Genomic DNA, 20069 nt, shown 5'->3' on the forward strand with positions numbered 1-20069 from the left:
CTATACGTAAAAGGATCCATTTTAAAATCTGTTGTATGGCCTTTAAAGCGGTCTACAAACTAGGGCCCAGCTACTTGAATGAGAAATTTGTAAACTATGTTCCCAGTAGATTGCTCCGTTCTGGAGATAAGGCTCTGATTAAGGTTCCTTGTATTAGCAAATCACGACAAGGAGGCAAAGCCTTTTTCCAACTTGGCCCCCGGCTTCGGAACAGCCTACCTATCCACCTGCGACAGTGTCCTGACCTCCTGTTATTCAGAAGACAACTGAAAACGCTTCTCTTCTGATATGTCTGATGGAGTGTCATTGAGTCCTAGCGCGGAGATACCCTTATGGGGTGAGTCATGCGCTCTATAATTTCCAACTTCCAATTCATATACAATTTAATAAGCCCTGGGGAGGTGGTGGCGCCCGGGGCTGCAGGTGCCCCTGCAAATTAATTGATGAGTGCCCCCAGGACCTGGCCTACCTGGGGGCTTTCACAAACTAAGCTAGCGCAAATTCGGACAATTTGTTTAAAAAAATGCTTTTTTGGGTCCTGGGGGTCCTAGTGGGACCCCCTGAGCAGGCTTAGGGGGTCAGGGTGTTTGTACCTTGCCCCCTTTTCTTGTTTTTCACCTTTTCTTTACTCTTTTCTTGTGACTCGGTTACCGAGTCACAAGATGGCTGCCAACTCTTCCTGGTTTGGAGTGTTGGCAGCCAATCAGAGTGAAGCTCATGCATAGGAGGAGTCACAACTCCTCCTCGGTGCTCAGATACCGATATTTTTCAATTTTTCAATTGCTCAACAACTATTGAGTGTATTTACACCATTTAAAAAACAGGGATCTTTCTGAACCAAGACCTACCTTTTTGCCAAATTTGGTGTAATTCTGTTCAGTCTGATGGAAATTAACATGAGGAAAACGTGTATTGCAACCCCCTTTTTTCTAGGCCCCTGCTTGACGAATCACCCCGAAACTTTTAAGACAGGAGCTGACTGTAGCGGGCCATCTTTTTTTAAACTTTCGCAAAGATTCGTCAAACGGTGCCAAAGTTATTGGCAAAACAAAAAACGTTTTTCCTATGGAAACTGGGTTCTAACTATAACTACTTACTCGCAGCCAGTAGGTAATATATATATGAAAAACCATAGGTTTCAGGCACATTATAGTTAGAAATTAGCCTTTAAAAAACCTTAGAAATTCACTGAAAAAACCAGAGGTTTCAGGGATGTTATAGTTAGCTGGACATTTCACTCGTACGAAACCATAGAAATTCCCCCATTATAGTTTGTTCAGCTAACTATAACTCGTGCCCCTGCAATGCACTGCTGATGACGTCACATATTACATCACTCATGACATGGTCAGTGACATCCCATGATTTTTTTGTCCCTGGGGGTCCTTGTGGGACCCCCTAAGCAGGCCCAGGGGGTCAGGGTGTATCTACCCTGCCACCTTTTCTTGTTTTGTGCCTTAGTTTTTCTGTTTTCTTGTGCCTTGGTTGTACCGAGGCACAAGATGGCTGCCAACACTTCCTGTTTGGAGTGTTGACAAAAAAACAGAAGAGTGGAAAAGGGTCCAAGGGGAAAGTGTTTTTATAGACCAAATAGTACCTTGTCCCCCAACTAGACAATTAAACACACGGAAGGTACCAGAAGTCTCAATTAACTAGATTTAAAGGAACCTCAAAGTGTCCCACATTCATACTGAGACCACGAAGTTAGTCCAGAGAGGTAACATTGTTATACCAATAGGAGAGAGAGAAGATACAAAGTATGAAAACTAGAAAAAGTACCCATCAGCCCACTCAAAAGTGGAATTTCGTCATCTGGGATATTTGCGTTGGAAGATGGTGTCCTATAGGTTCCTCCTCAGAAAAAATCTGAGGCTACCTAATATTGGACCCACTGGTTGAACATTCAACCAAAGAAGATGACAGTGTGTAAGCTGAAGGGGCAAAAGTTGCAGTGCTCAAAATAGAAAGAAAGAAAAGGAAAATGATCCAAGTGATTTAAAAATACCTACTTTGATGTCATAAGAAAAACTTTATTAGGGCTGTTCATCAATGCGGTATGATTAAAAGCAGTGTAAGAATAGCATGCAAGGAATTGCTATTCACCATGTGTGTTATTTGGTCAACATGTTTCAGCCTTTACCGGCTTTCGTCAGGACCTATGATGTACTACTGCAACACTTACTTAATATGATGTGATAGAAAATCTACATCCACTCTCCAATTTTCAAAAGAAAATTGGTGTATCTTCTCCTGTATGTACAATATGGGAAACAAAAACAAAACAGGGTTAGAGATATAAACAACTGTCACATATTGCTATGTAAGTTGTGTGTTTATTTGATAATGTTCACTCACCCTAGTTGAAGGGAGGAAGAACCTCACCTCACCTGGCAACCGCTCAGGGTAAAGGAGGCCACGCACTAAAAATAAGCGCATAGATCTGAATATAACTTCAGATTCAGACTAAACAAGCAAAAAAGGAACGTTTCATCAGTGTTAGAAAAATGGCAATATGGCAGGCCGTGATTTTATGCAAAAAAAAGGGGAAATTCTTAAGATAAAGATATGTCTACCACAACTATCTGGTTTAAATCAAATGAGCTGCCTCGCAAGGTAATTGGAGCAGCAGAGTACCTCACTAGGAGCCATGGAAGGTACATCATAAAGTACAAAGTAATTCTTTTAACAAATATCCATGTATACATCTGTCTATCTGCAAGCCCGCCTATTTCTATGGTTTCGAACACACAGCAATCACTCACCTCTCCGTCGTTGCCTCGGGTATGAAACTGAGCCGAGGGGGAGGTGGTGACGCAGTGTAGTGCACGAGATTAAGTAAGTGCGAGGCGGACCTTGGAGAAAGCTCTCAAGAGCGGTACTGTGATTGGTTCAATAAGTTATTGTGGTCTAAACCAATAATAGCCCTTGCTTCATGTTAGATTTTGTGCGTGCTGGGCGGACCTTGGAGAAAGCTATCCATAGCGGTACTATAATTGGTTCAATGGGTTGTTGTGGTCTGAACCAATAATAGCCTTTGCTTCATGTTAGACGGACTACGAGGAGAGCTGTCAAAAGTGGTTCTATGTTTGGTTCAATGAGTGGTTCTGATATGGACCAATGAACACTCTTTCCTCATGTGCCGTTCGTCTGGTCACCACGAAAAATATTCAAGACATCGTCTTCAAAAGCTTGCGAGGCGGGGGTTGTTATTATGGCCCCAGCGCATGCGTAAGCAAGCGGACTATTCTGATTGGTTAGCTCCTTCCGGACGCGGAAATAAACTATCCCTTGTGTAAACAAACAAAGACACAAGCGATTAGCAGATATTGCGCATTACTCTTGAGACAACCATATGTGGCCGTGCGAATATGTTCAATTGGCTCACATAGGACCAGGGAAGGGAAAAAAATGGAAAAGAATATACACACTGCGTTAGCCTCGCAGGGCGAGGAAAAAGGGAAGCAGGTGGGCAACGTGCGATGCTTAAAGGCACGGTACCAATTCTCAGTATGTGGGTTGTCATTTACAGATGAACCGATGTGAGTGCGTAAGTAAGGTACCAGATAAGGGTCGGCTGATCATACAAGTATAGAGTATGGTCTGAGATGGTGATTCAGTGGAAAAAGATTTAGTCTCAAACGGTGTCGGGACCCTTGTGTGAAGTCCAGCCAACCGCTTTGAGGACCCTATGTTGGTACTTACAAATAGGGACTATGCTAACCCTACCGTTGGTGTAGGAGGAGCCTATAGTGAGCCTCGTATTGTGTGGTACAGGATCCTGTCAGATGTTGCAAACTTGAAAGGTTGAACATACCTTAGAAGTAGAAGGTGTGGGTATACAAAGGTTGACCAGAGAGGCTCACAGCTGCATCCATGGGATGTCATCATTCAGTCCCTCTGTGTCGCTCCTTAATTTAAAGACCCATCTTTGTTCTTTTCGCAGTAAGAATCGTGAGACATCTGTGACATGATCAGGTATGTATGGTTGTTCTAGAATCAGCCACTCCAAATCATCAGGATTGTGTTTTTTATCGAGAAAGTGCGAAGTGAGCCGGGTCGCTTGCTTGTTGCGCCTGATTGTGCTCTTATGTTCTTGTATATGCAATTTAATCTTTCTCGTGGTCATTCCTATATACCTTAAGCCGCAGGGGCAGGTGATCAGGTAGATGACCTTGTCACTGTTACAGTTGGTGTGGCGTTTAAGTAGCCACGGTCGAGTGGTACCTATGTCAACTGAAAGAGTCTTTCTTGTTTGTGGACACACCGAACAATTCCCGCATGGGTGATGCCCTTGAACTGGCGGGAGATTCCACAAAGTGGATGTGGGTTCTTCCACACTATGTCGAGGTCTTGTGTGGACCAGTTCATCTTTCAAATTCATGCCTCTCTTAAATGAGAACAATGGCAGAGGGATGGTCTCACCAGAACTGTTTAGAATCCTCCATTTCTGTCTTATTATTTTTTGGATCTTGGAAGCAATTGATGATGTGGAAGAGGTACATTGATGACATCTTGGTTGTCTGGCATGGATACGTTCAATCTCTACTGTCTTTTCAGGAGTGGTTAAATGGTTAGAACCCCTATCTAAGGTTTACATTAGACTACAGCAGAACCGAGCTTCCATTCTTGGACCTTTTAATCTTTCCACAAGAAGGGCACCTGGCTAGTTCCCTATACCGTAAACCCATGGCACGCAATTCATTGTTGAGATTTGACAGCCACCATCCCCGTTCCCTCCGGGAGAACCTCCCGTTTGGTCAGTTCCTGAGGGTTCGGAGGAATTGTTCAAATATAACAGACTTCCACTCAAAAGCAAAAGATCTCTCAACAAAGTTAAGGATGCGGCGCTACCCCAACACTCTAGTCAGAACATCTCTGAAACGAGCTGCGAACAACCATCGCGAGGCATTGTTGGAACCTCCAGTCAAGAAACCATCATTGGATAGGCTGGTATGTGTGACCACCTACAACACCTCCTCTTCCAAGATCCAAAAAATAATAAGACAGAAATGGCGGATTCTAAACAGTTCTGGTGAGACCATCCCTCTGCCATTGTTCTCATTTAAGAGAGGCATGAATTTGAAAGATGAACTGGTCCATACAAGACCTCGACATAGTGTGGAAGAACCCACATCCACTTTGTGGAATCTCCCGCCAGTTCAAGGGCATCACCCATGCGGGAATTGTTCGGTGTGTCCACAAACAAGAAAGACTCTTTCAGTTGACATAGGTACCACTCGACCGTGGCTACTTAAACGCCACACCAACTGTAACAGTGACAAGGTCATCTACCTGATCACCTGCCGCTGCGGCTTAAGGTATATAGGAATGACCACGAGAAGGATTAAATTGCGTATACAAGAACATAAGAGCACAATCAGGCGCAACAAGCAAGCGACCGGCTCACTTCGCACTTTCTCGATAAAAAACACAATCCTGATGATTTGGAGTGGCTGATTCTAGAACAACCATACATACTTGATCATGTCACAGATGTCTCACGATTCTTACTGAGAAAAGAACAAAGATGGGTCTTTAAATTAAGGAGCGACACGGAGGGACTGAATGATGACATCCCATGGATGCAGCTGTGAGCCTCTCTGGTCAACCTTTGTATACCCACACCTTCTACTTCTAAGGTATGCTCAACCTTTCAAGTTTGCAACATCTGACAGGATCCTGTACCACACAATACGAGGCTCACTATAGGCTCCTCCTACACCAACGGTAGGGTTAGCATAGTCCCTATTTGAAAGTACCAACATAGGGTCCTCTAAGCGGTTGGCTGGACTTCACACAAGGGTCCGACACCGTTTGAGACTCAATCTTTTTCCACTGAATCACCATCTCAGACCATACTCTATACTTGTATGATCAGCAGACCCTTATCTGGTACCTTACTTACGCACTCACATCGGTTCATCTGTAAATGACAACCCACATACTGAGAATTGGTACCGTGCCTTTAAGCATCGCACGTTGCCCACCTGCTTCCCTTTTTCCTCGCCCTGCGAGGCTAACGCAGTGTGTGTAATCTTTTCCATTTTTTTCCCTTCCCTGGTCCTATGTGAGCCAATTGAACATATCCGCACGGCCACATATGGTTGTCTCAAGAGTAATGCGCAATATCTGCTAATCGCTTGTGTCTTTGTTTGTTTACACAAGGGATAGTTTATTTCCGCGTCCGGAAGGAGCTAACCAATCAGAATAGTCCGCTTGCTTACGCATGCGCTGGGGCCATAATACCAACCCCCGCCTCGCAAGCTTTTGAAGACGATGTCTTGAATATTTTTCGTGGTGACCAGACGAACGGCACATGAGGAAAGAGTGTTCATTGGTCCATATCAGAACCACTCATTGAACCAAACATAGAACCACTTTTGACAGCTCTCCTCGTAGTCCGTCTAACATGAAGCAAAGGCTATTATTGGTTCAGACCACAACAACCCATTGAACCAATTATAGTACCGCTATGGATAGCTTTCTCCAAGGTCCGCCCAGCACGCACAAAATCTAACATGAAGCAAGGGCTATTATTGGTTTAGACCACAATAACTTATTGAACCAATCACAGTACCGCTCTTGAGAGCTTTCTCCAAGGTCCGCCTCGCACGTACTTAATCTCGTGCACTACACTGCGTCACCACCTCCCCCTCGGCTCAGTTTCATACCCGAGGCAACGACGGAGAGGTGAGTGATTGTTGTGTGTTCGAAACCATAGAAATAGGCGGGTTTGCAGATAGACAGATGTATACATGGATATTTGTTAAAAGAATTACTTTGTACTTTATGATGTACCATCCATGGCTCCTAGTGAGGTACTCTGCTGCTCCAATTACCTTGCGAGGCAGCTCATTTGATTTATACCAGATAGTTGTGATAGACATATCTTTATCTTAAGAATTTCCCCTTTTTTTGCATAAAATCACGGCCTGCCATATTGCCATTTTTCTAACACTGATGAAACGTTCCTTTTTTGCTTGTTTAGTCTGAATCTGAAGTTATATTCAGATCTATGCGCTTATTTTTAGTGCGTGGCCTCCTTTACCCTGAGCGGTTGCCAGGTGAGGTGAGGTTCTTCCTCCCTTCAACTAGGGTGAGTGAACATTATCAAATAAACACACAACTTACATAGCAATATGTGACAGTTGTTTATATCTCTAACCCTGTTTTGTTTTTGTTTCCCATATTGTACATACAGGAGAAGATACACCAATTTTCTTTTGAAAATTGGAGAGTGGATGTAGATTTTCTATCACATCATATTAAGTAAGTGTTGCAGTAGTACATCATAGGTCCTGACGAAAGCCGGTAAAGGCTGAAACATGTTGACCAAATAACACACATGGTGAATAGCAATTCCTTGCATGCTATTATTACACTGCTTTTAATCATACCGCATTGATGGACAGCCCTAATAAAGTTTTTCTTATGACATCAAAGTAGGTATTTTTAAATCACTTGGATCATTTTCCTTTTCTTTCTTTCTATTTTGAGCACTGCAACTTTTGCCCCTTCAGATTACACACTGTCATCTTCTTTGGTTGAATGTTCAACCAGTGGGTCCAATATTAGGTAGCCTCAGATTTTTTCTGAGGAGGAACCTATAGGACACCATCTTCCAACGCAAATATCCCAGATGACGAAATTCCACTTTTGAGTGGGATGATGGGTACTTTTTCTAGTTTTCATACTTTGTATCTTCTCTCTCTCCTATTGGTATAACAATGTTACCTCTCTGGACTAACTTCGTGGTCTCAGTATGAATGTGGGCCACTTTGAGGTTCCTTTGAATCTAGTTAATTGAGACTTCTGGTACCTTCCGTGTGTTTAATTGGAGTGTTGACAGCCAATTAGCATGAAGCTACGGGAAGGTACGGGAGAAATAATGAGTGGGCGCAGTTCAGACAGCCCCCGACTGTCCTCCATACACGCCCACTGTGATGTCGGCCGGCCGGAAGCCGTCCAATGCATTGAACGAGTTAATATTAATGAGCCTCTCGCAATTTGCAAGCCCATTGTGAATGCCAGCCCTCCAAGGGATGGTGGCCTGCTGGGCTTAGCAGACCACTTTGTCTTGGACTGCTTTTTAATAAAGCAGTTTTTTTAAAATTTAAATGCAGCCCATTTTATGAGGACATGTTTTCTATAAATTCTCAAATATTTTACACATCAATGTCAGAAAAATCTGCCATTCTACTTGAAACATGTACTACCAAAAACAGCAGCAGTCTGTCAGTTAACTCCATAGTTATCTACTGTAGCTTCACCAAACATCCTAACAAACTCAAGTGTTATCATTCTGTATTCAAGACAAAATGATGGAATTCCTGAATACACTTTTTATTGGATTTGGAGCTATTGAATCTAAAGCTTGAAGTAAATAAGCATTGAAGTGCTTTGAAAACAGTTGCTAAAAACGTGAAGGGAAGTATGGGTTTTTAGTCATTTGAGGTGGTGCAATAAGTTTTAAGGAGCTGAAAACAGCTAAAGAGAAGACCAGCATCCTGTTTCCATGTCTATCTAATCAGGATACCCATCTTCTCTGTCACTTAATATCTCCGGAAATTGTTTTGGTAGAAATCTAAGTTTTTCTTACTCTGTTATTTAAATGTGTGTGAGGAGTTTTATTAACAGGTGTAGAATACTATTTACAAAACAATCGCATATTTAATTGGAAAGTAATAGATTTGTGGGCCAATAGGCAATGATACACTCTGAAGTAGTTGCTGCTAGGGCATGTATTTTTTCTTTGAAGGTTTTTTCATTTCCTGTCGTCAGTAGTTGTATCTACCTTCCTGAATGTGCATTTGCTTCAAATTAATTTTGATTGTGAGCTAAATATATGGAACCTATCAAATACACACACACACACACACGCACAAATACATACATATATATAATTATATATATATTATTTTTTTTAATTGTCTTTCTGTATATCTTATAAAGGAGAGTGTTTATAACCTTTGATGAATTATGAAAGTGATCAATTGTAATAATTAGAGATCAATCATTTTTGTCTCTATATAGATTTTAACTTGTATATACTTTAGGAATGTTATGTGTACTGTATGAGATGTAATGTGCCTTAATCTTTAGGTGATGTATTATATATATCCATGTATATTTGTTTGTGTATTTTTTTATATATTGTGGTGCTCACTTTATGTATTTTCGATCTTGCATGTATTATAGATGTGTTGTGATTTTCTCTTACTTGGATAATAATCTTTGTAAGATTTATACCCTATATGGGATAAAAACTATACTTGATTTATCTACTAATAGAAACAGTAAAAAAACAAAAAATACAGGTAATTTGTTCTACGTGGCTATATCATTTTACTGCATGAAAATCAATTGGTTACCATGGGGACCTTTATTGCATTTTTGAATATTTCTCTGCCCTTGGAACCATGGTTTTTCACCAGGGGGGTCCCTATTACTCTACATTAACGTATAAACTTTTATATTCAATGATAATTAATTAAAACATATTTTAAAATAATTTATGTTATAAATCAGACAATAAAACAATGATGGTACTATTTAAAAACAAAGCGAAATCTGTCATAGACAACATGGTAAGGTAAGTAATTAAATAAATAAAACAATTCACCTTGCGTGCACAATTATTTAATTACTTACCTTACTCCTGTCCATCATATGTCGGACTCCACTTCCCTCCATCCTGCCCCTCCCCCGTCCCACCGCCCCACAGCACCCCCTCGGCGAGCTGCCACTGGTTACACAGCAAATGTCACAATTAAAAAAGAACAAATCAAGATAAAAAGAAGAATTGAGATACATAGCAGCATTCAAAAAACATCCTGACAGTAGAACAATATTAGAAGCAGTTAGATAAAACAGATAATAAAACCACTCCATAAAAACAATTCTCTGTGCTGAGAGAAACCTATTGCAGCATTCAAACAAAAACGCACAGATGTACACAGAATGAGTAGCAAAGGTAAAAGAGCATAGTGCTATGGGTCGGTAGTGGGATGACCTGCAGGGCGGTGACGTGGGGAGGGCGAGGGTGGGGGCTTGTAATGTATGGATTACGGAGTATTACTGGTAAGTAAACATATAAATAAATAAAACAAATTTTGTTGCGTGCACTGCATCACCAAATGCGATGCAGTGCGCGCAACGAAATTCATTTTATTTATTTATATGTTTACTTACCTGTAAAACTCCGTAATCCATACATTACTACCCCCCCCCCCGACACTCCCCCCCTCGTCACCGCCCTGCAGGTCATCCCACTACCGACCGCGGCTGCTCACAGCAACTTTTAAGAAAGAGCTGATGCGCATAATTACAATTTTAATAAGCATATGCAAAAACCAATAATACATAATTATTCAGAAAAAAATAAAAAACATTAACAAAGTCAGTGGTTAGTTAAAAACATACAGTAGGCATAATTACAACCCCAAGGATTTTCTAGTTCTTACAGGTGATTTAAAAAAGGTGCAGCATACGTCAGTGGAATCCAGTAGTTGGAGATGTAACATAAATGCCCCATGCTCTTTAGCAACGGCTTGAGAAAGTGCCACGGTGAAAAGCTGAAAAAAGTACGAACGAACATGAAACGCAGCTGTTATGGTGTATTGAAATGTAGGCGGAAACTGTTGAGCTTGTCTCAAACACTTGCTATGAATCTCGGGGATATAACGGTTGGCTGGCTAGGAGCCAATCAAACTGCAGCATTTTTGGTGGTGCCCAGCTGTCTGATTTATAATAAGATAACTTAGGACGCACTTGATATGAAAAGTGCTGCTTATAATATAACATAAAACAATTCACAATGCATATGATTGTCTACAATTTTGTTTCATGCCAGATGAAAACCGGTACGGATACAGCCTCTTACTTATTTAAAACCATTAGCAGGGTATTTTGCCATATTCCTTGATCCTAAATGAGTCATACGTTCATAAAAGCCAGGGTGCTGAATGGAGATATGCTTCCCGTACCCCTTTCTACAGTATTGTGTGAACCGGTGCCAAACATTTCATTTCCCATTACTATAATTGCCAGCACTTATTAATAGTGAAAGGAAGGGTTCCTGGTCTGAGGATTAAAAGACTGCAGTAAAGCTAACGATCTGGAGACTGGCCAATGTTGTGATGTTATTTTATTATTTCAGAGCTTCTGTGTATTCCCAGGCACTTACCTTTATTTTATTCTTGAGTTGTTATCATTAGTGGATTCTGCCGCTCTGTATCCCAACCACTAATGTCACAGAAAGGTCTGTCTCCCTCATAGACCTCTGCTTGTTATCGCCTCACTTCATTCCCTGCTACCAAAGTCACAGCAGGCCTCCTGACACAGAGAGACTCCTTGCAGCCAACTTGTCTCCTGGGGCCACTCAGCAGTTATCTCTAACTCCTCAGTTGTCAACTTGAACCAAGCTACACCCACCAAAGTAGCTCAGCTTGTAAGGTGCGCATATCACCACAGCCTTCCTAGTCTCACTTAGCAAGTCCCACACCTCAGTCCAGCATAAAGCTTGCAGCCAATCGGGACATCACAGCGGGGTGTGGATGTGCCATATATGAATGATGTTGAGGACCAGAAAATTCAAGGCTTGGAGCCACAGGTCTTAGTGAAGGAGAACATTGTTTCTGATATTTCTGATATCCCCTAAGGTATACATGCAGTGGTCTTAGAATGGGTTGTGTTCGATTCTGTTTCTTTGTTGAGGCACATTTTGTCCACCTGATTTGTATTTTTCTAATCTATGAATGTGAGTAATATATATTTGTATGCTCATGAAAGATGTGTTATAGTGTAGTTAGTTATACATGCCACGCATTGGAATCATATAAAATCTATTCATCATGTAAATGTATTTTAATTAACTCATGAACTCATGAAATATTGCCAAATCTCGAAGTTCTATATGAGTAGTATTTTTTATGTGAATTAATTATTTCAGCAACTTTGTATGCAATGGTTTTTAATACCTGAGCATCTATAAATAAATAATGTTAATATTTTAATTAATATGAGTCAGGCTGTTTAGTTACTGGTCTTGACATGGAAAAATCTAAACTTGTATGTAGATGGGAAAACTACAAATGATTAAATCGAGAGCTATCATTTATCAAATATCTGCTGGCTTGCTGTTTCTTGATGCAACTGTTGCATTGCAAATTAAAAAATCAAATGAAATCCACCAGGAGGTATAATCCTTTCAGATATTACAGTCTCATTTAGAGCACTGAGTTGGTGATCGTTTGATTCTTTGAAGTAAGGTTTCAGCCAAGCAGCCCACTAAATAGTTCAACTTGCACCCATTAGATAATAATCTTGAATTATTTATTATACCAACCCTTAAAACTTGTTTCAATATATACTTTTTTCTATGCCTGTTTCTATTTAGGTTCTCCGCAGGTCGAAGACCGAGACCCAATGGAGGCTGACCTCGCAATTGTTGCTAAATACGTAATAGTGATTTTTCACGTTCATGTATCTTTAGAATTTACATTTTGTGTTTTAGGGAGTGTTTTCATTCGGTTTTCTATGTTTCTAATAAGTTATTAAGATCTATTAATGTAAGATATGGTCAATAATTATTTATTTAGTTTAAAAAATATATATTATATGTTTTACAAGAAAGAAAAAATCACGTGCCAATGCAATGCAACTCACTTTACAAATGAATCGGGTACGTAAGGGGCTACTACGCATTGATAAAAAACCAAAGCAATGATAAAGCAGTAACAGCAACTCCCCCCATGCTCCCTTATTCTGATAGGCAAGTCCCACACCTGCAAGTACACATTATGTATTTCCTTTATCCCATTGTGTTTGCCATTTGCGTCCTTCATTATATTTTTCATGACAATTTATTTATTTATTTATTTATACTGTCCACCGTATATCATGCAGATATACAGGCAGTTCATGGACTATATGCAGGGGCCTCCTAATCAAGCAGATAGCATGTTTAATATAAATCAATCCAGAATCATGCAAAATTATACAACCCAATCAACAATGACTCTGCCCTGTTCCACTACCCTTAACTCGGGCCAAGAGATATTTCCCCATCGGTACCCTGATCCACCCATTAGTTTAAGGGTTTTCCCTCTGCTATATTCATTGAGGTCTGGTTCCCAGTGGGTCAGATAATTGACAGAATAACTCAGCCTATTCCACCAAATCTTCCACAAGTTTATCATTCCTCCTCACTTCTTTCCTCACGAGGGTTTCTTCAGGCACAGTCCATTCCATCATATCCTGAACCCAGTTATCAATTCTCAGGGGCCTAGGGCTCAACCAATGCATTGCAATTAGTCTCGTGGACAATATTGTTTCCAAGATTTAAAATGTCATACTCATTTGCCCCTATTCCTTTTATTTTGTTGAATTATTATCAGCAAACATTGTTATAATATGGGTGGTCGCATGCATCCTCTCCTTCTTCCAAATCTGCAGATAACCTCTTCCCAGAGTCTCTGTATCATTGGTAAGTCCCATATAAAATGTATAAAATCTGCCCCTCTGTATTAAATCTGGCCCAGCTAGAGGACTTGCCCAGGTACATGACACTCAGCTTTGCTTGGATCATGTTCATCATGTGGAGGTAGTTATAATGAATTAATTTGAAGCAAGCATTACTAGAATCGGTTTTCATGCCCTGCCATGTTGACATCCATGTCTTGTCAGTGAGCTCTCCATCCAGTTGCATCTGCCACTTCCCCCTAACACATAGGGTTCTAGGCAGCCTACCCATTCTCAATGCCTTGTAAATAGTAGAAAGCAATTTTCTACAGTGTGGCAGGGACAACAGCATTGCCATCATTCGCGTAGGCTTATGTGCCTTGTGGAATGTGGTCCACATTTCCCTTGCAGTGCAAGCTATGAGGTCATACTGAAGGAACCGATCCCTACCAACACCAAAACAATCTTGTGCACCCCCTAAAATCAAACATCTATTCTTGAGGTATAGATCAGCCAGCATCAAACAACCCCTCCACGTCCAACTCTCCACTGACATAATATGGGCAATGAGGGTAATTTGACGAACACTCCACGTTGAAATGTCAGGAGTGAGTGGTGGGTGCCTCAGGACAGTTTTAACCCCTCTATACCATATTGTGCAGATGTGCATGAATAGATAGGGCAAAGAGGTCAGGACACCCCGGCCCCTCATGAGCAGGTTCGGCAGATGATCGTTCCCATGGGTTCCTTCAGTTGCTGTCCTACCTGTGATGTGGAACCTCTGCTGGCTACCATGCCTTTTTCTGCTTAACAAGACTGATTACGGCAAGAACAGCATTACAAGCACAAGCATGCTATAGACAGGGACTCCTGAACCTGTACGAGTTATATTTCTTTGAAGATATTTCGTCAAGATAAAGAGAAATTACCATAATATGCTGCTTTCAAGAAACTCTACCGAGATGTACTGATTCTTGACTATTACTCAATGTTTGAGCCCTGAAGAAGTCTCAGTGTTTGAGACGAAATGCGTCGGCTAAGAAGGAAATCCAAATGTGTTCTTGGATTTTTTCTTGTCCTGGATTACCACAATAAAGAACCTGAAAAAGAAAATCTTGCAGAAGTCCGGATTTATTTATTACAAGATCGTGCACTTTTATATGTACTGTGGACATTTGAAACTACTGAAAAAATACCTCTTGGATGGGTGCTGATTTCTTACCATTTATTCCTTCTAGAAGCTGTTTATCCCAGTTCTCCCCTTCATCCAGCCAGTGTACTGCATGCTGTAACTAAGCAACTATGAAACATACCCCCATATCTGGCACCTCCAGCTCTCCATTCTGCCACTCACATTTCAGGGTGGTGAGTTTTAACTAGCTACTCTTGCAGGTCCATATCAGATTCACCAGAGGTTTATCCAAGAGCTTGAACACTCCTTGCGGTATCACATGAGTAGCCCACGGCAGCACATATAAACACTATTACAGAAACATAATTTTACTCTGCCCATAACTGAGAGGAGGAGTGTGCTCCAGAACTTAATCGAGGCTCGAAGTCCCTCTATCACTCTTTCTATATTTAGTCTGTGACAAATTATACCAGTCCTGGATATTTCTTTCTTTCTGTTGTGAAGTAAAGACTCATATGTTATGTTATTGGCTCTTGTATAACGCGGCAACTCACTCCTGGAGGAGTATATAGGTGTTTGCTACTTCAAAGGGGCTTCATTCATCCTCTGACCCCCCGGATTCATGCCGGTTCTTTTGATCCCCAATCATCGGGTCTGAATCTTCGCAGGAGTATACGCTGCTTAAGTCAAGTCTGAGAGCGCTTCCCTGGTATCCCCACACCACTTCCATTGATGTGGACGTTGAGCCTTTGAATCGATCTTACTTAAGCCATTCAACGCTACCTTCACCTAGTGGACGCTCCACTATGGCTCCAGAAAAGTGGAATCCATCCCTTGGACTCTCGCCTTCGCCCCCCCATGCCTCCAGAGCACACTTCTAATTGTGTAACCATCGTCCTGATGATGACCCCAAGTAAAAGAGGTCGAAACGCCGTTGGCTCGACAACGCCATTAGCGGCAACCTAAGGGTCGTTCGCAAATATTGAAATCATGTTTTAAGATTGTAAATACTTTTGTTTGATCTACTGCTTTGTTGTCGCCGCCTCACGTTGTTTTCCTAATCACTTGTGTGAGTGCGCCATTTATTCACTCTAACACTCCCAGTGCACATTTGGTTGTTATGATTACTGCAATTTAGTTGTAATTTGTGCTTCTATATGCAAATAACAACCCTTCCACTCTCACCTGGTCTCCCTTGTACCCTTTTTGTGCTAGGTAATTGATACACATATTACACAGTCCTCTTGTATGATATACCAGTTGAGACATTGTCCTATTGTTATATTATTTGCCCGGTCTCAGCTGGGATAACGGGTTTACTCCTGTTTCTGTTTACTTGCTACTTATCAGCGGCACAGTAAAATTGGAACAACCACGTTTTTAATAGTTTTTTTAATGGTCAGGGCAGGTGTGAATATACAGAGGAAGTTTATTCCCGTGAAAAGGATCTCCCCACACATCTGGCAGTGCAAATGCAATAGATCCTTAGAAGTGTTTTGTTTGTGGACCTAAGCAATCTAGTGGTTGGGTAATGAAGGAGTCTGGAATATAGATAGGTGGAAAGTGAGTAGCTTAGTGCTTTATGCTTGAAGCTTGAAGATGACACATATTCTGATGGGCAACCAATGTAAAGATTTTAAAATAGGTGTGGAGGAAGACGATGAGGGGAGGTTGCAGATCAGTTGTGCTGTTGTATTCTGTACTACCTGCAGAGTAGACAGCAGGGAGATTTAGCTGCCACTAGCAGTGCCTTTTCTTAATTGAGGTGAATAGTGATTAGTGCCTGGACCGAGGTGTTTTGAGAAGTTTAGGAAAAATAGAGAAAACTTTTTTTTTTAGGAGATGCATAGTGGCAAAACAAGTGCCACAAGTAGTGCTAACATGGTCTTTCATGGAAAGGGTTTGGTCAAACTTGATACCCAAATTCTTTACAACCTGTTTTAGAATTGGGATAAGACCAAATTCCATGGACCTCCAGTCTGCCGACCAGAGCGCCTGCACTTTTCCACATAGTACTATTTCGGTTTTCTTGCTATTCAGAGGCAGTTTTTGGTGATCCAATTTGCAACTGCTTTCATACAGCTGGCAAACCGAGACTTAACTAGTTCCGGGTCCCACGTGATCTTATGTTGTGCGCCGGAGGGCTACATAGACAATAATGTCGGGCTCCGGGAGGAACCCTGTGGAATTCCTTTGTTGACTGGCAAGGTACCAGTTTTTAAGGAGTCTTAAAAGATGGTTTAGGTTTAATTATTAAGGAAGTCCCTGAAACAGTGTGGCGCACTACCATATATTCCTGCGTCATGCAGTCTGCGGATTAAGATCGAATGAGAGACCGTATCGAAGGCTGCAGATAAATCTAGTAATACCGACATGACTGGTGTGCCTGTATCTAGTGCTAGCCTGATGGTATCAGTGTCTGCCACTAGTGTGGTCTCAGTACTGTGCATAGAGAGTATCAGACAGATGAAAAAGGAAGGACTATTTAAATGAATGCTTAGAAAAGCTAGGTCATCAGCAAGCAAATATTAATAATGTGCTCATTGGCTTTGAAATGTTGGAGATACTCATTCAACTGTTTAGCAGCCAACTCAAACAAGAATTGACAAAGACTATAGGTTTGGCTTTAATGGACAAATGTATGCAAATAGCATGTGTGCCAACTAGTAGCTGGTGATACCATAATAAAGTCATTCCTATTGTATTTCCAAAGTGTTTTTATCATTGCGAAATGAATTGCTCCAGCAAGGACAATGCAAGTCTTGATTAAATCATTAAAAAGCCAGCTGCAGTACAAAAACAAAACATAAATTATTGGTTACTACAACGATGCTTGTATGACACAAGGAATGTAACCTGGGTGTGATGATTTTGTGCACTTTTTTAATGTAAAATACTCCTTTGTGTATTGCAAGTAAAACACAGGATGTGGATGATACACTAAACAGTGAATAGCATGAGACGAAGGAAATACTCATTTGGGTGAAGCCAAAGTACACAGTCTATGGACCTTGTTTACAAAATGTTGCTGTAGGGCAGCACCGCAGTGTGAAACAAGAAGGGAGTGGCCCCACTCACCAAGAGACAGGGTACCAAATACACTTACAGTATAAAGAGGAATTTCTCTTGGCTAGTAAATCATAAGGATCAGACTATACTACTTTCAACCATGACAGAACCCTAAATACATATATACAACAATACTAAATATACTCAAAAAATAGGACCCGTAAATCAGTTATAAATACACAGAAATACTGAATTCAAATATCACAGAGATTCATTTATTAAAATCACAGTTCATAAAGTTAAAAACCAAATTTTGAGTCAATAAAAAACGCATATCAACAAATTCATATACAAAACAATCAGAAGACAAACATAATACTTAGAGGCCCATTAGAATGGCGGGCAGACTTTCATCCGCCCACCATACTCATGGTGCTGAGACTGGTCGCCAGACGTTCGGCGGTCCTGCACCACTAATTAGGATGCAACCTCCACCCTGGCGGTGGCATTCCGCATATTTGACATTGCGGCGGGTGCTGCTTACAGCATCACCCGCCGCAATGGCAAATAAACATGTTGTGCATTCCTATGCACAACGTGTCAGGCACCACGCGGTGCCTGCCACCTTGTGCATGTGAATGGAGGGGAGTACGTAAGTGCACCCCCCCCACTCTCCTGGGGGCCCGCAATGGGCCCCCAAAGCACATGCCCACCAGCCAATGCCGCCATGGAAAGGCCAGTGAGAACATGCATCATAATATGGATGGCGGTGCCTTCTAGGCCCAGCCAACATATTGTGCCCCAGCTCCGGCGATACCCCCGCCATAATAATATGGCGGGGCTTAAATCAGGTTGAGATGGTGGGCGGATTGCCCCTGCCAGCCTGGCAGTGGCGAGCCACCTGCCATCATAAACACCCCCTTAGTGTATACGAAAGAAAATAAACTGAAATATTAAAAAAACATAATGACTGGGTTAATTTGATTGAATCAGTTCTGGTCGAGCCTATCAGTTATGTTATGATTAGGCTCAGACGTTCCTCGAATTTAACCTTGCAGGAAAGGCTATTGACGCGTTTCGGTGGATTCTATCTTTTTGTAAACCACCTTCTTCTAGACAGTTATTATTATTGTCTCTCTTAATTTTGGTGCACAAACATATATGCCTATTAAAACAAAAAAATAAAATATGAAATATGTATCAAATGGCATAATGTCATTCTATGTAACATATAACAAAACATACATTACATTATCATTGTTTAAAAACATTCAATTGTTCTAAATTTAAAAACCAAACAGCACTTATGTTATTAACAAGCAATGTCATATTATAGTTTAATATCTGTTTTGGGGGCTCAAACAACTATTCATCAACACATTTAATACCACCACTAACTCTACACTATCTATTTCATTAAATATATTTCTATCAGAAGATATACAATATAACTATCTAACTGGCATTTGTACGGTATAGATAAACCTGTACAGTATAACACCCTTCTCAAATTATGCCATATATTGAAGGGGAGTCAACTCCAAGTAATCATCTTTGGGTTATTTTTAATTTCATGGAGGCAGCTGTAAGGTGTTCCTATATACCAGGTTTGAATAACAGTCATAACATACTCATAGTTAAAATAGTGTGCTATGCCTCCTATTATGCTCATGGGGTATATATTTTATTCAATCCATCCTGACAAGGAAGACTACAAATTTTCAACCTTTGTTTACGATATATAAAAAGCATCTTCTGTTTTATAAAGAGAAGGAAAAGTTAGTTCAGAAGGTGCAAGTGGATTAAGATAATCCTATTAAAAGGCCCTCGTGCTGTGCTGCCCTATGGCAATAGAAAAGGGCAGTAATGCGCCGTCTCTATCAGATATTGTGCATTCCTTTTCTTTTTCCCTGTGATAGTGCTCAATGGGCTGCCATGCACCAGCGCAGGCACCCTTGCAATATTTTGCAAGGGTGCCTGCGCTGCTGGGATTATTGTTTTTGTCCCTTCCTGCACAAAATCAGTCACAAGAGGCTTTGCCCTCTTTCTATGTGTGCTACTGAATAAAGAAAAACGAGCAAAGAGAATAAAAGAGGAGAAATTAAGTTATTTCTCCTCATTGCGCCTCCCTTATGCCTCCCCTGGGGCAGCGGGTGGGGTATAGGTTTTGGCACTGCTTCTGAGTTGCGATTCCTCCCAAATCTGGGGCAGTGTCAAAAAGTCATGGGTGTTGCTGGCATCGCCCACAGCAACCCTGATTGCAAGCCCCTTTAACACAGAAAACTGTGTTAAAGGGAACAATATTTACAAAGCCACATTAAGTCACACAAAGTTGCTTACTGCTGCCCGGTAAATTTGGAGCAGACCCCTGCCTGCGCCAACGGAGCATGGCAAAAAGTGGCACTCTAGTGGCATAGGCTCATTATATATGAGGCCCTATATTTAAAAAAAAATGATAACAGTAGTT

The 20069-nt window shown here is 41.1% G+C and overlaps 1 protein-coding gene across 1 annotated transcript in view; it reads right to left on the bottom strand.

Annotated features, from left to right (window-relative positions):
• NWD2 (NACHT and WD repeat domain containing 2) overlaps positions 1-20069 on the bottom strand; it is a 651118-nt gene that overhangs the window by 388866 nt on the left and 242183 nt on the right. The window lies entirely within an intron of this gene.

Source organism: Lissotriton helveticus, chromosome 2_2 (genome assembly GCF_964261635.1).
Source record: "Lissotriton helveticus chromosome 2_2, aLisHel1.1, whole genome shotgun sequence".
Lineage (NCBI taxonomy): Eukaryota > Metazoa > Chordata > Amphibia > Caudata > Salamandridae > Lissotriton > Lissotriton helveticus.